The following is a 10,707-nucleotide window of genomic DNA, read 5'->3' on the forward strand; positions in this document are numbered from 1 at the left end:
CTCTCTTTGCTCTTCGTACCTCAGTTCCTTCAGCTTGCGCTGTCTCATCAAAAATTGGAGTTTCTCAAAGGATTTTAAATCTTTAAGCAACCCATGCACGGACTCATACTCTTTATGGTGGATATCTTTCATGTAATCCACCTGTAAACCCAATATGATCTGTTTGATCTGTTGTTGAATACTCATTTTAGGGTCTGCCTTGAGTAGAAGTAATTGTTTGTCCCGAACATAATTCGTAACTGGCTCAGTTTCTTTGTGTAATCTATATCGAATTTGCTCCTCGATCTGGAGTTGATCCAAGGACCCTGTAAATTCGTCTTTAAATTTCTTCTGTATCTCCTCGTAAGTAACTTCCTGATTTTCTGTACCATCTTTCCAGGTCTGGTACCATCGTAATGCTGGCCCGGCCAGAAGGGCTGGAAATAATTCCTGTTTACGGGCATTATTCCATCCATTTAATATGGCAAGGCTATCCACTTTATCTAAAAATTTTGAAACGTCCTCCCCGGCTATCCCCTGAAATGGGATACCCTCTAAAATAGTTGGGGGAACAAACTGCGACTGAGCCATTGTTGCGAATTGTGTTTGGTCTAAATCTCTAAAATCCTGATCTTGTAGCTCTAATTGTGGTTCACATTTCTGTTTTTCCAATAATTCTCGCTGAAGGCGTCTAGTTAAGATTGGGCTACGTTTAAACTTGGGGGTGGAACTTGCAGCTGGACCGCTGACATCTAAATTAAAACTTGGAGTCCCTCGTGCTATATCTAATAATTGGTCTAATGTTTCGTCGAGTTCATCAGCAAGGTGAAAGCTCGACATCTATCATGGCACAAATAAATTCTTCTCCCCCCATAAATGCAAAAGCTTTAAGCCCTATGTATTTTCAAAATTAATTTTGGCAAGGACATACCAAAAAAACTAAACAAATGAGCAACATTTTAGGGTGGGTTTGAATTTAAAACCATGTAACAAAATTTGGGGTGGGGTTGAATTTAAACTGGTTAAAATTTAACTGCAATTCTTTTCATTTTCTGAAAGAAAAAAATGAAAAGGCCCGCAACTCTACCACGTGTCAAAATTAGGGGTGGGGTTTAAATCCTAAACTGGTTAACAAACTCTTTTCTCATCGCATTTCCGAAAAAAATGCATGAGAAGCCCTAGCAAATCCACCACGTGTCAAGCTATTGGGGTGGGTTTAAATTTAGACTGGCTAACAAACTCTTTTCATTCCTGTAAGAAATGAAAAGACCCGCATCTCTCCACCACGTGTCATTCTATAGAATGAAGGGATCTGAACCAGTTAACTGATGGGGTGATGTAAACTACTCATCATTCATCCTCTTGATGAGACCACTCGTCATTGACATGACGAGTTCTTGCTTGGCATGCGAAAGGTACAAATTACACAAAGGAATTAAACTACTGAAAAGACAATGGCAACTCGTTGGATTTTGTGAACCGTTGAACCTGTATCATGGCTGGGTGTAGGATAATTACCTGTCTAACTGAAGTCTCTGAGCTGAATGAAAATAGCGAAGTCCTCTGTAAGCTTCTCTCTAACTGTTGACCAAAGCGTGCTTCCACTATCGACCTCCTGTCTTGCTGACCTCCTCTCTCTACCAACTCAATTCCCAAAGTCCAGTCACTTCCCAGCTTGTCTCACCTCTATATTCCCTGGCCATCGAGCTCTTCCTCGATGCCGAATCGCCGAATCGTGTTTATTATAATTGCTACCATGCAAACCGCTGACACCAAACCCAGAAGTGTTACCTGTTTCCTGAATGCTCAGGAGGTTTGCATGGCACAACACAATGCATTGTAAACATGCCTAAGAGGCTTGAGACAGCTGAGAAAAACAAGTGAATGCCCTGGTCAACATGAAGCGTTCAGAGAGACTTAATAAAATAAACATACAATCTTAGGGATTGATACGAGATTATTTGTGATAATGCTAGACTTTCACACAATCTTTACTTAACCTCAGTGCCTACAATCAATAAATATTCTTTAGTTGATGTAAGACTCGGAGAGAATTTTTTTTATCTGTGTTGAAATATGATCTGCTTTTCATAGCTTTTCCACAATAAATATCAGTCCTATTATAACTGATTTTTACTTAGTTGGTTGTAATTTTAGCAATTTAATTTCTGACGTTGAGGTCTTTTTGTAGTTGAATATTATCATAGTTGCTACTCACTGGGAATTCCGGGAATTATACGTGGATTATTGGCTCCGGAAATTATGCATGAATTCTACGGGAATTTTTCTCTGTAAACGTTAAAAATTGCAACTTTTATTAATCCAAATGAATTCATACATTTACAAGTGCCCCGAGGCAAGTTTTTCACAGTTTAGCTTTTATTTTTATTGAGGAAAGAAAAAAGGAAGCTGCCTGGAAAATAAAACAGAATTCTCTCAATACGTTTACTTGGATAGTGTCCTTTGCAGAATAATCTATCTGACAGGCAGAAGGTTATTGCAAGATAAGATGTCTTGACGTTGATTAGGTAAATTTGAGTTTGAAATTCTTATACAATTAACAATTTTTCGTAGATTAGTAACATTTGTCACTTGTGTTTGTAGATGTATTTCGAGTCTTGAGTATGTGAAATGGCAAATTTAAACTCTGCACCTTAAATCAAATATTTTAAATATACAGGGTGTCATTTTAATGGCGCCCACGGACCACGGAAACGTGTAGAGGGCATCAAAACAAACAACTTTTTTCAGTAACATTTTTCTCGTTGGTGCATCGATTCGACGCTACAGTCGTTCAAAAAAGACCGTTTTGCCGCCTGAATGCTGGCAACCACACACAACATTTGATTGCATTGGTGACGTCATATCCCGTTGTGAAGCGATGCGTTCCAGGGTTGCCAGGAACACTCATATTCTGTTAAAAATGACATAGCTACAATCAGCCACATTATGTACCGTAAAACAAAACGAGAAAACACGTTCTGTAACCTAACAGGAAGTAAACAAACTATACGAAAAACGGTAGAATGAAAATCGAATTCAAGCGGAAGTTGTCATATCGAATTTTGTCTCAGTTTACATGTCAAATATTTGCAAATTTAGTTACCAAGTTGGCATCTAATATTACAATTTAGTCTTATCCACTTTGTCCTTCTGATACTAGTTGTCTGTGACACACTGAACAGATGACAAAATAGAAATGAAAGAACTCAAAATTCCAAAGGTAAGCAACACGTAGGTTAATATAATGTATATTCAGTGCATTATGAGGCAAGTGGCAAAAATAGTTGAAAATACAGGGATATAAGTAGTGGTAATACAAGCTCTCCGACGACTGTGTTTATCTATGCACCGGATAAACATGTAATAGTTTGCAACGGTGAACAGGACAGTATATTCGCTTTGGATTCATCATTAGATTGTTACTGTGGCTGTACAGCGGGATCCAAAAGTATTGCTCAGCAAATTGTCCATGACTATTTTTGTTGGTTTTTATCCTCATCCCTCGTATTTTTAAGGACTATATTTTTACGTATACTGGTTCAGAGGTTGTAAACGGATTGTTTGGTGTTTTGTGTCAGTTCTTGAAGATCTCATTTCATAAAACAAAGGGAGTAAACGGGGTGATGGACAATTTGCTTGGTAATACTTATGGATCCCACTGTACGTGTTTTACCCGTAATGTAACAACGTGAACCTCGGATACTTCCCTTATCAGCACAAAAGTACCACATGGCATCTGGACACAAACCTGTAGATATCAACCTTGCAATGAGATTTGCAAATATAATTGACATGTAGCTGGGCGTAAACAGCCACATGTAAGCTGTAAGTCCAATAACATTTATTGTTGTTGATATTTGACATGTAGGCTGAGACAAAATCCGATATTGACACTTTATTTTGAATCCATATTTTTACCATTCTCATATCGTTGGTTCACTTCCCCCTTCCCCGGAGATGACTGCTGATCTTCTGGCTGGTAGGCTATGATGTTCGGTCTTCTGGGCGCGTTTCTCGCTTCATTTTACAGCTAATAATGTGGTTGGTAGTTTGTCATTTTTTACAAAATTTGCGTGTTACTTGCAACCCAGCCGTGTGCTGTTTCGCTGCAGGAAATGACGTCACAGATACGATAAAATGTTGTGTTGGGTTGCCAGCATCCAGGCGGCAAAACGGTCTTTTTTGAATGGCTGTAGCGTCGAATCGACGCACCAACGAGAAAAATGTTACTGAGAAAAGTTGTTTGTTTTGATGTCCTCTATACGAATCTGTGGTCCGTGGGCGCCATTAAAATGACACCCTGTATATACAGTTTAATTGAATTAAAGTAGAATTTGGATACATTGGAATCACACACACACTTTTATATTGTCAATGTGTGGGTGGTGAAAGGAGGTATCTGTTTGGGCCCCTTGAATTTTTGGAAATTTCTTGAAAACCGTGAATTATACTTGAATTTTATCATGGTCCTATAGTGGCCACCCTGGTTATGTATGTATGTAAATCTGAGTATCATCAGCATATTGGCTATACTGAGAGGCACTTATGCAAGTACATCACATAAATGTAGAAAAGGAGAGGCCTAAGAATGCACCCTTGGGAACTCTATTTTGCATATTTAGCCAGCTAGAGGGGCAGTTTTTATTCCCCCACACACTTCTTCACGCCAAACCAATTGTGGGTCATGCCTGTAACCCCCTGATGCTATGTAATTTGGTGAGTTGAACTTCGTGGTTTATACAATCAAATGTATCTGAGAAATGAAAGCATACCAGTAAGGTGATTTTGCTTTCTTTGATGGCTTTTTGTATATCGTCAGCAACTTTCAGAATGGCTGTTGCAGTCCTGTGATTGAGTTGTAAGCCTGATTCATGCTTCGGAAAATGATGTGGCTATTACGTTTGTGTACATGAGCTGTTCATGTACAATGCACTCTAGAATTTTCAACATTATTGGAAGTATGCTTATTGGGGCAAGTCACTCACATTTTTAACAGGCTTGCGAGTGATAAGACGAGGTAGTGAGGTAATACACAGACTTGCACTATCAAATATAATGATTGCCTTCAATTGCCATAGTTACAATTAGCAAAAAGTGGAAGAGAAGCAATGCTAAATAAGAAAATACAAATAATTACTTCTTTCGATACCAGACAATGACATTCTTCTGAAAGTTAATACATAACAACATTTACTTTATTAATAACTCATTCATAGGTAATGTTACAATAATAGTAACATTAAACATTCCATATCAGTGCTTCAGTATTAAAAAAAAAAACATGTCATCACATTGTACAGGGAGGTTATTTCAGTCGTTTACCGCCAGCGTGTCAGCTGGTCGGCGCCCCCTTCGTGCAACAGGTCCCGGCAAATTGCGTTAGAGGAAGTCCGTAACAGAAACCGCTTGTTTTGTAATGTTTCCACTTTTCACAATTACAGTTATAATTACAATTGAAATAAGCACGTACCTTGTCGCAAGGATGCTGGAAGAGGTGTCCTCCCAAATACAAAAATTTCTGTCACCTTATTTCTGACATCTAATCTTACATTAGACATCGCTACTTTATCCTCAGTTGTCCCGAGAGTGCCGGCAGCTTATCGGGGAGTTGCCAGCCACGAGAGGGCGCTTCATACTGCAGCTGTCGGCAGTGATGCCAACCGTAGGGACATGTACCTAAGCATAGGGACTTTTCACTATATTTCGCCGCGTAGGGACAGATTTGCCAAATGAGGGAAACCGTAGGGACTTTTTTCAATCTTGGAAAATAACATTTTATTACACAAAGGTGCAAAGCTTACTCGCCAGTCAATTGCACTTTCTACGTGCTCGGTTTGGAATAAATTGATTAGTTTCTCTGGATACTTTAGCGAGGAGGAGAAAAAAGAACTAACTAACAAATCTCCATCAGAATTTTGGAACATGTTATCGCTTACCAAGAACTTTCAAGGCAAGTTCTTTTTTGAAAACATTTCCACTCTCTTGAAAATAGTGCTAATATTGCCACATTCTAACGTGGAAACGGAAAGAATATTTTCAATGTTAAGTGATACAAAAACAAAAATACAGCATCACCAACCAACATGTATCTCTTCACAGCAGCAGCAGCATGTATGACTTCAAATAACATAATCAACAGTAAATGACTCACCATTATTCATTAGGGGTGTGCGGATCCTGAAAAGTCGGGACTGGGATCGGGAAAAAAATTTCCCGTCCCGATCCTGATTTCAGGAAATAACTTCCTGACTTTTTGGGATCCCGAGCAGTCAGGAAATACCGAATGGTTAGAGGCACATATTTTTGGTAAATAAAAAAGCAAAATTTCGGTACAAAAACTGAGTCAATTTCGGGTTCAAAAGCGGTAAATAAAATAAAATATCGGTGTTATAGCGGTGAAAAATTGGATCAAAAGTGGTATATGAAAAGACATTTTGGTTTTAAAATTGTGAATATAATCCTAAATTTGACTTAAAAACTACACTTATTCTACAGAATTAACATTTCACTTCTAATAGCCCATTTATGTAGTTATCCGAGTATTAAGTTTATTTCTGTGTAAAGGTGTCAATTTTTGTTTCTCCAATATTAACAGCAGAGTTAATCAATTTTCCGGAAATTGCATAACTCTCAGGATAATTCAGACCTCAGAAGGTGCCATGTCGGTGAATAAATTCTAAATTTCGTGTTTAAGAGTTAATTTCGCTTTTTGCAGTTCATTTCGCATTATTTCGTGACAAAACATAGTCACAAAATGCATCTCACACCTTTCAAAAACATGAAAAATTAACACTACAATGTGTTTTTTCAAATTTCGTTTTTTCGTCAAAAACGAAATATGCATGCCCCTACGAATGGTCACTTTAAAAAGTCGTTAATTCTCGACGTTTTCTGCATTGTAAGTTTCTGGAACTTATCGGAAATTTTAAGTTTTTATTCTACAAATGCAAAAACAAACACTTAAAGTGAAAATGACATGTAGAATTCGAGATTTCCAGGGCTTCGGAAATTTCCAGTCTCGAAAATGTCCCGATTTGGTCGGGAAATTGTAAATTTTTCCCGTCCCAAATTTCGGGATTTAAAAAATTCCCATCCAGACCCAAAAAATTCTATCTTGCACACCCCTATTATTCATTAAGGCAAGAATTTACAATATCAGACCATTCTGTGATTTCTATGCTACGTCTTATACTCACGAAATAATTAATCGTGATGATTTAGCTCAAGTTAACATGTTAAGGTGATGTGAAAAAATTGTTCATTAACGTGTAGAAGTTGTAAAATAAGCTTTTCAATTCTCGCAATGATTCTCCGTATACAAGTATGGTAGCCATATTTGTTGATATGAACAATTGACGTTCGCAATTAGTTACACTGTCTACAGCATTGCCACACTGTTGATTTCATACTTGGAGAGCATGGATCGTGTAAAAATGGCAGAAGAGAACAGTAAATAAGTTGTTAATGTTGTAGGAGTGGAGCGTGCAGGAGGATGGCCGTGGGCTAATTAATATACTTATGGATGTCGGTATATTGCCCAAAGAATGTGCTTACATGTGACAGCGACAGTCACGATGTAGAAGAACTTGTGGAGTGTGGACTGATTTGATTACAGGTAAGTTTGGCAACAGTGCATCAATCGTAAAATTGCAGGATACGAAAATGGCATCTTCGATGATGAACGTTTGCCGTTAAAGTGCTACGAAAATAAGATATTTTTTTTTATCGGTTTGTAATCACAATTAGCACAAAACCATTCACGGATAGCCCCACTGACCATTCTCGGTAAGGTTAGGTTAAGTTAGGTTAGGCAAGGCAAACGGTTAAAATTTGGGGTCGAAAAACCATACACGGGTAGCCCCACAAACCACTGACGGATAGCCCCACGAACCATTCAGGTAAGGTTAGGTTAGGATAGGCAAACATAGTTAAAATTTTATTTCGTAGTAATATCAGGAATGTATATTTCGTTTTTTAGGTATTAGAAACACAAAATCTTCCTGTAAGTAATGAGCAATCGTGCCAATCGCGGGCCACTCAATTTCACTTATTTTGCAATTTCTACACGTGACCCACAAATTTTAACTTCAAATTCGTGATTAGGAGGCCTCAATTAGTGAGTATGCGAAATATTACAAGAATTGGGGAGGGATCCTGTATTGTAAATTTGTTCCTTCATTAATTGTGGAAGCACCGAGCAGAAAGATTTGGTAAGTAAATGTGTATATTTTATCTTCTGTTTTGCATGCTCATGAGGTGATGTTTTTTAAGTCGCTTTACTTGGTGTAGGGACATTTGGTCAGTTGTAGGGACATTGCTGAAAAATTGTTAGCAACACTGTCGGTTACCAGACGTAGTGAGTGTACCCTACCCTCATGTTCACTTCTGTTTGCATTTATCAGTACGCATGTTTTTTATACTGTGTTATTGAGTTCTAGTGCTAGTGCTTTATTGTGTGTTAATTGTTATTTATTCATTAGTTATTCCGCTAAACAAATATAGTCTTGAACAAAGAGTTTTTATGTACGATAATTACGTGAAAACGAGCTCTTGCAGAAAAGTGGTCATGCAATTACGAGAGACAGGATCTCTTGAACCTAAGAAACGTGTTGTATTGCTGTTGAAGGAGGTCATTTTCAACATCTCTTATAACACAGGAGGTTAGTGATCATAACACTGGTCGACATGGGTTCTGATGTTTGGAAACTAATTGTGGTTTCTGAAACTACATTTGATGCTGATTTCAGAAGTGACCTTGTTTTTGTTGTATCACCCTCAGTTATTTAGAAATCTTCATTGTTGTATAAACCGTAATTCCTGCCCAGAAATTAGAAGTTAATAATATTCCCGATAGATGGCAGTGCACCTCTTATTACATTATATGATTAACAAAATTGCTGAAGACGCCTAGTAACAATGAATGATTCAATAAATTTGTTTCTAAGTTTTGTTATTCAATACCAACTAATGCAAATAGTACAGTTTTTAATTTATTTACCGTGTATAAGGTTACGTGATCCGAAAACCTTAGTTAAGTGTATTGTAGATATTATATATGTAAATAGCAGTAGGGAATGCAAAATATTTGATAAAGTTTTCGTCATTGTCGATAGTTCGTGCTGTGTTGTGTCGAGAGACAATGTCGTCGTCGTCCAGGAAGTGTTTGAACTCGCCCCATGTATTCTGTTACATTTGTGGAAGCTATGTAGTGAAGAGGCAAAGACAACGTATCACCACATTTGTGAGTTCTGCTTACCACGAATATTTTGGTGTTAAAGTAGGCGATCAGGACAAAAACTGGGCCCCGCATGAAGTTTGCAAAACATGTGTGGAAGCTTTGCGATTGTGGAAGTGTGGCAAGAGGAAAGCATTGCCATTTGGAATACCAATGGTATGGCGGGAACCAAAAAATCACGTTGATGACTGCTATTTCTGTGCTATAGATGTTAACGGTTTCAGTGCTAAGAACAAGATCAATGTGAGCTATCCCAACAACATACAATCGGCCATTAGACCCGTGCCTCATGGGCCAGATGTACCTGTACCTGTACCACATACGAGTAGTGATAATTGCAGCACTTCAAGTGACACTGAAGTTGAACGTGCACACTATGATGACAGTGACGATTTCTGTCCTGGTACAAGTACAGGCACTCCGCAACCTTTCACACAACATGAACTGAATGATCTCGTGAGAGACCAAAATTTACCAAAGGAGAGTGCCCAACTTCTTGGTTCCCGACTGAATAAGAAAAACCTGTTGTCTCCAGGAACACATTTCTCATGGTACAGGCATCGAGAGACAGAGCTACTCCCATACTTTACTGAAGACGAAAATGGTGGTTGCCCATTTTCTGGGCAATGAAAAACACGTTAACTATGAACATTTTGTGAAAAATCTGCTAACGATTTTATGTAAACTTGGTTGTAAAATGAGCCTCAAATTGCATTTCCTTAACTCAGATCTAGATTTCTTTCCGAGTAATCTCGGACACTTCAGCGAGGAGCACAGGGAAAGATTTCACAAGGACATAGCAGAGATGGAACGGAGATACCAGGGACGATGGAATGTTTCCATGATGGTAGATTTTTGTTGGATGTTAAAATGAGATGTTCCTACTTCGGGTGTCGGGGAAGGCAGAAAGTCAAAAAGAATGAAGTTTGATCCTGAGTCTCAGTAATTCGAAATGCACTATGTTATATCTCTTTCTAGACATGTGTAAATGAAAATGTACATGAATATAGTATATAATATAGATTTTACAATCTCAATATATGTCCCACTGATTACTATATTTGCAAAAATTATTTATTCTGTGTGTGTGTAATATGATTATATAAACCCCAAATGATCCCAATAATACCATAATAGACCCCTATATGCTATTCTGTTTTCACGATTTGTGAAAAATTGTGACGTGATGGAGCAAAATGGTTTTCAAATTTGAATTCAGCAAGAAAAAATCCTTTCAGAGTCACCTATTCATTTCAAAACATCGTTCAACTTTTGAAAAAATGTCGACCAGTGTAATTATTATTACTTTTAAATATCACTTTACGCTTTCGGTTTGCTTTATGCGCCGGGATGCTGTCTTCCCTTTCTGTCAACTGAGGATAAAGTAGCGATGTCTAATCTGAGATTAGATGTCAGAAATAAGGTGCCAGAAATATTTGTATTTGGGAGGACACCTTTTCCAGCATCCTTGCGACAAGGTACGTGCTTAT

Source organism: Lepisma saccharinum, chromosome 1 (genome assembly GCF_977018435.1).
Source record: "Lepisma saccharinum chromosome 1, izLepSacc3.1, whole genome shotgun sequence".
Classification (NCBI taxonomy): domain Eukaryota; kingdom Metazoa; phylum Arthropoda; class Insecta; order Zygentoma; family Lepismatidae; genus Lepisma; species Lepisma saccharinum.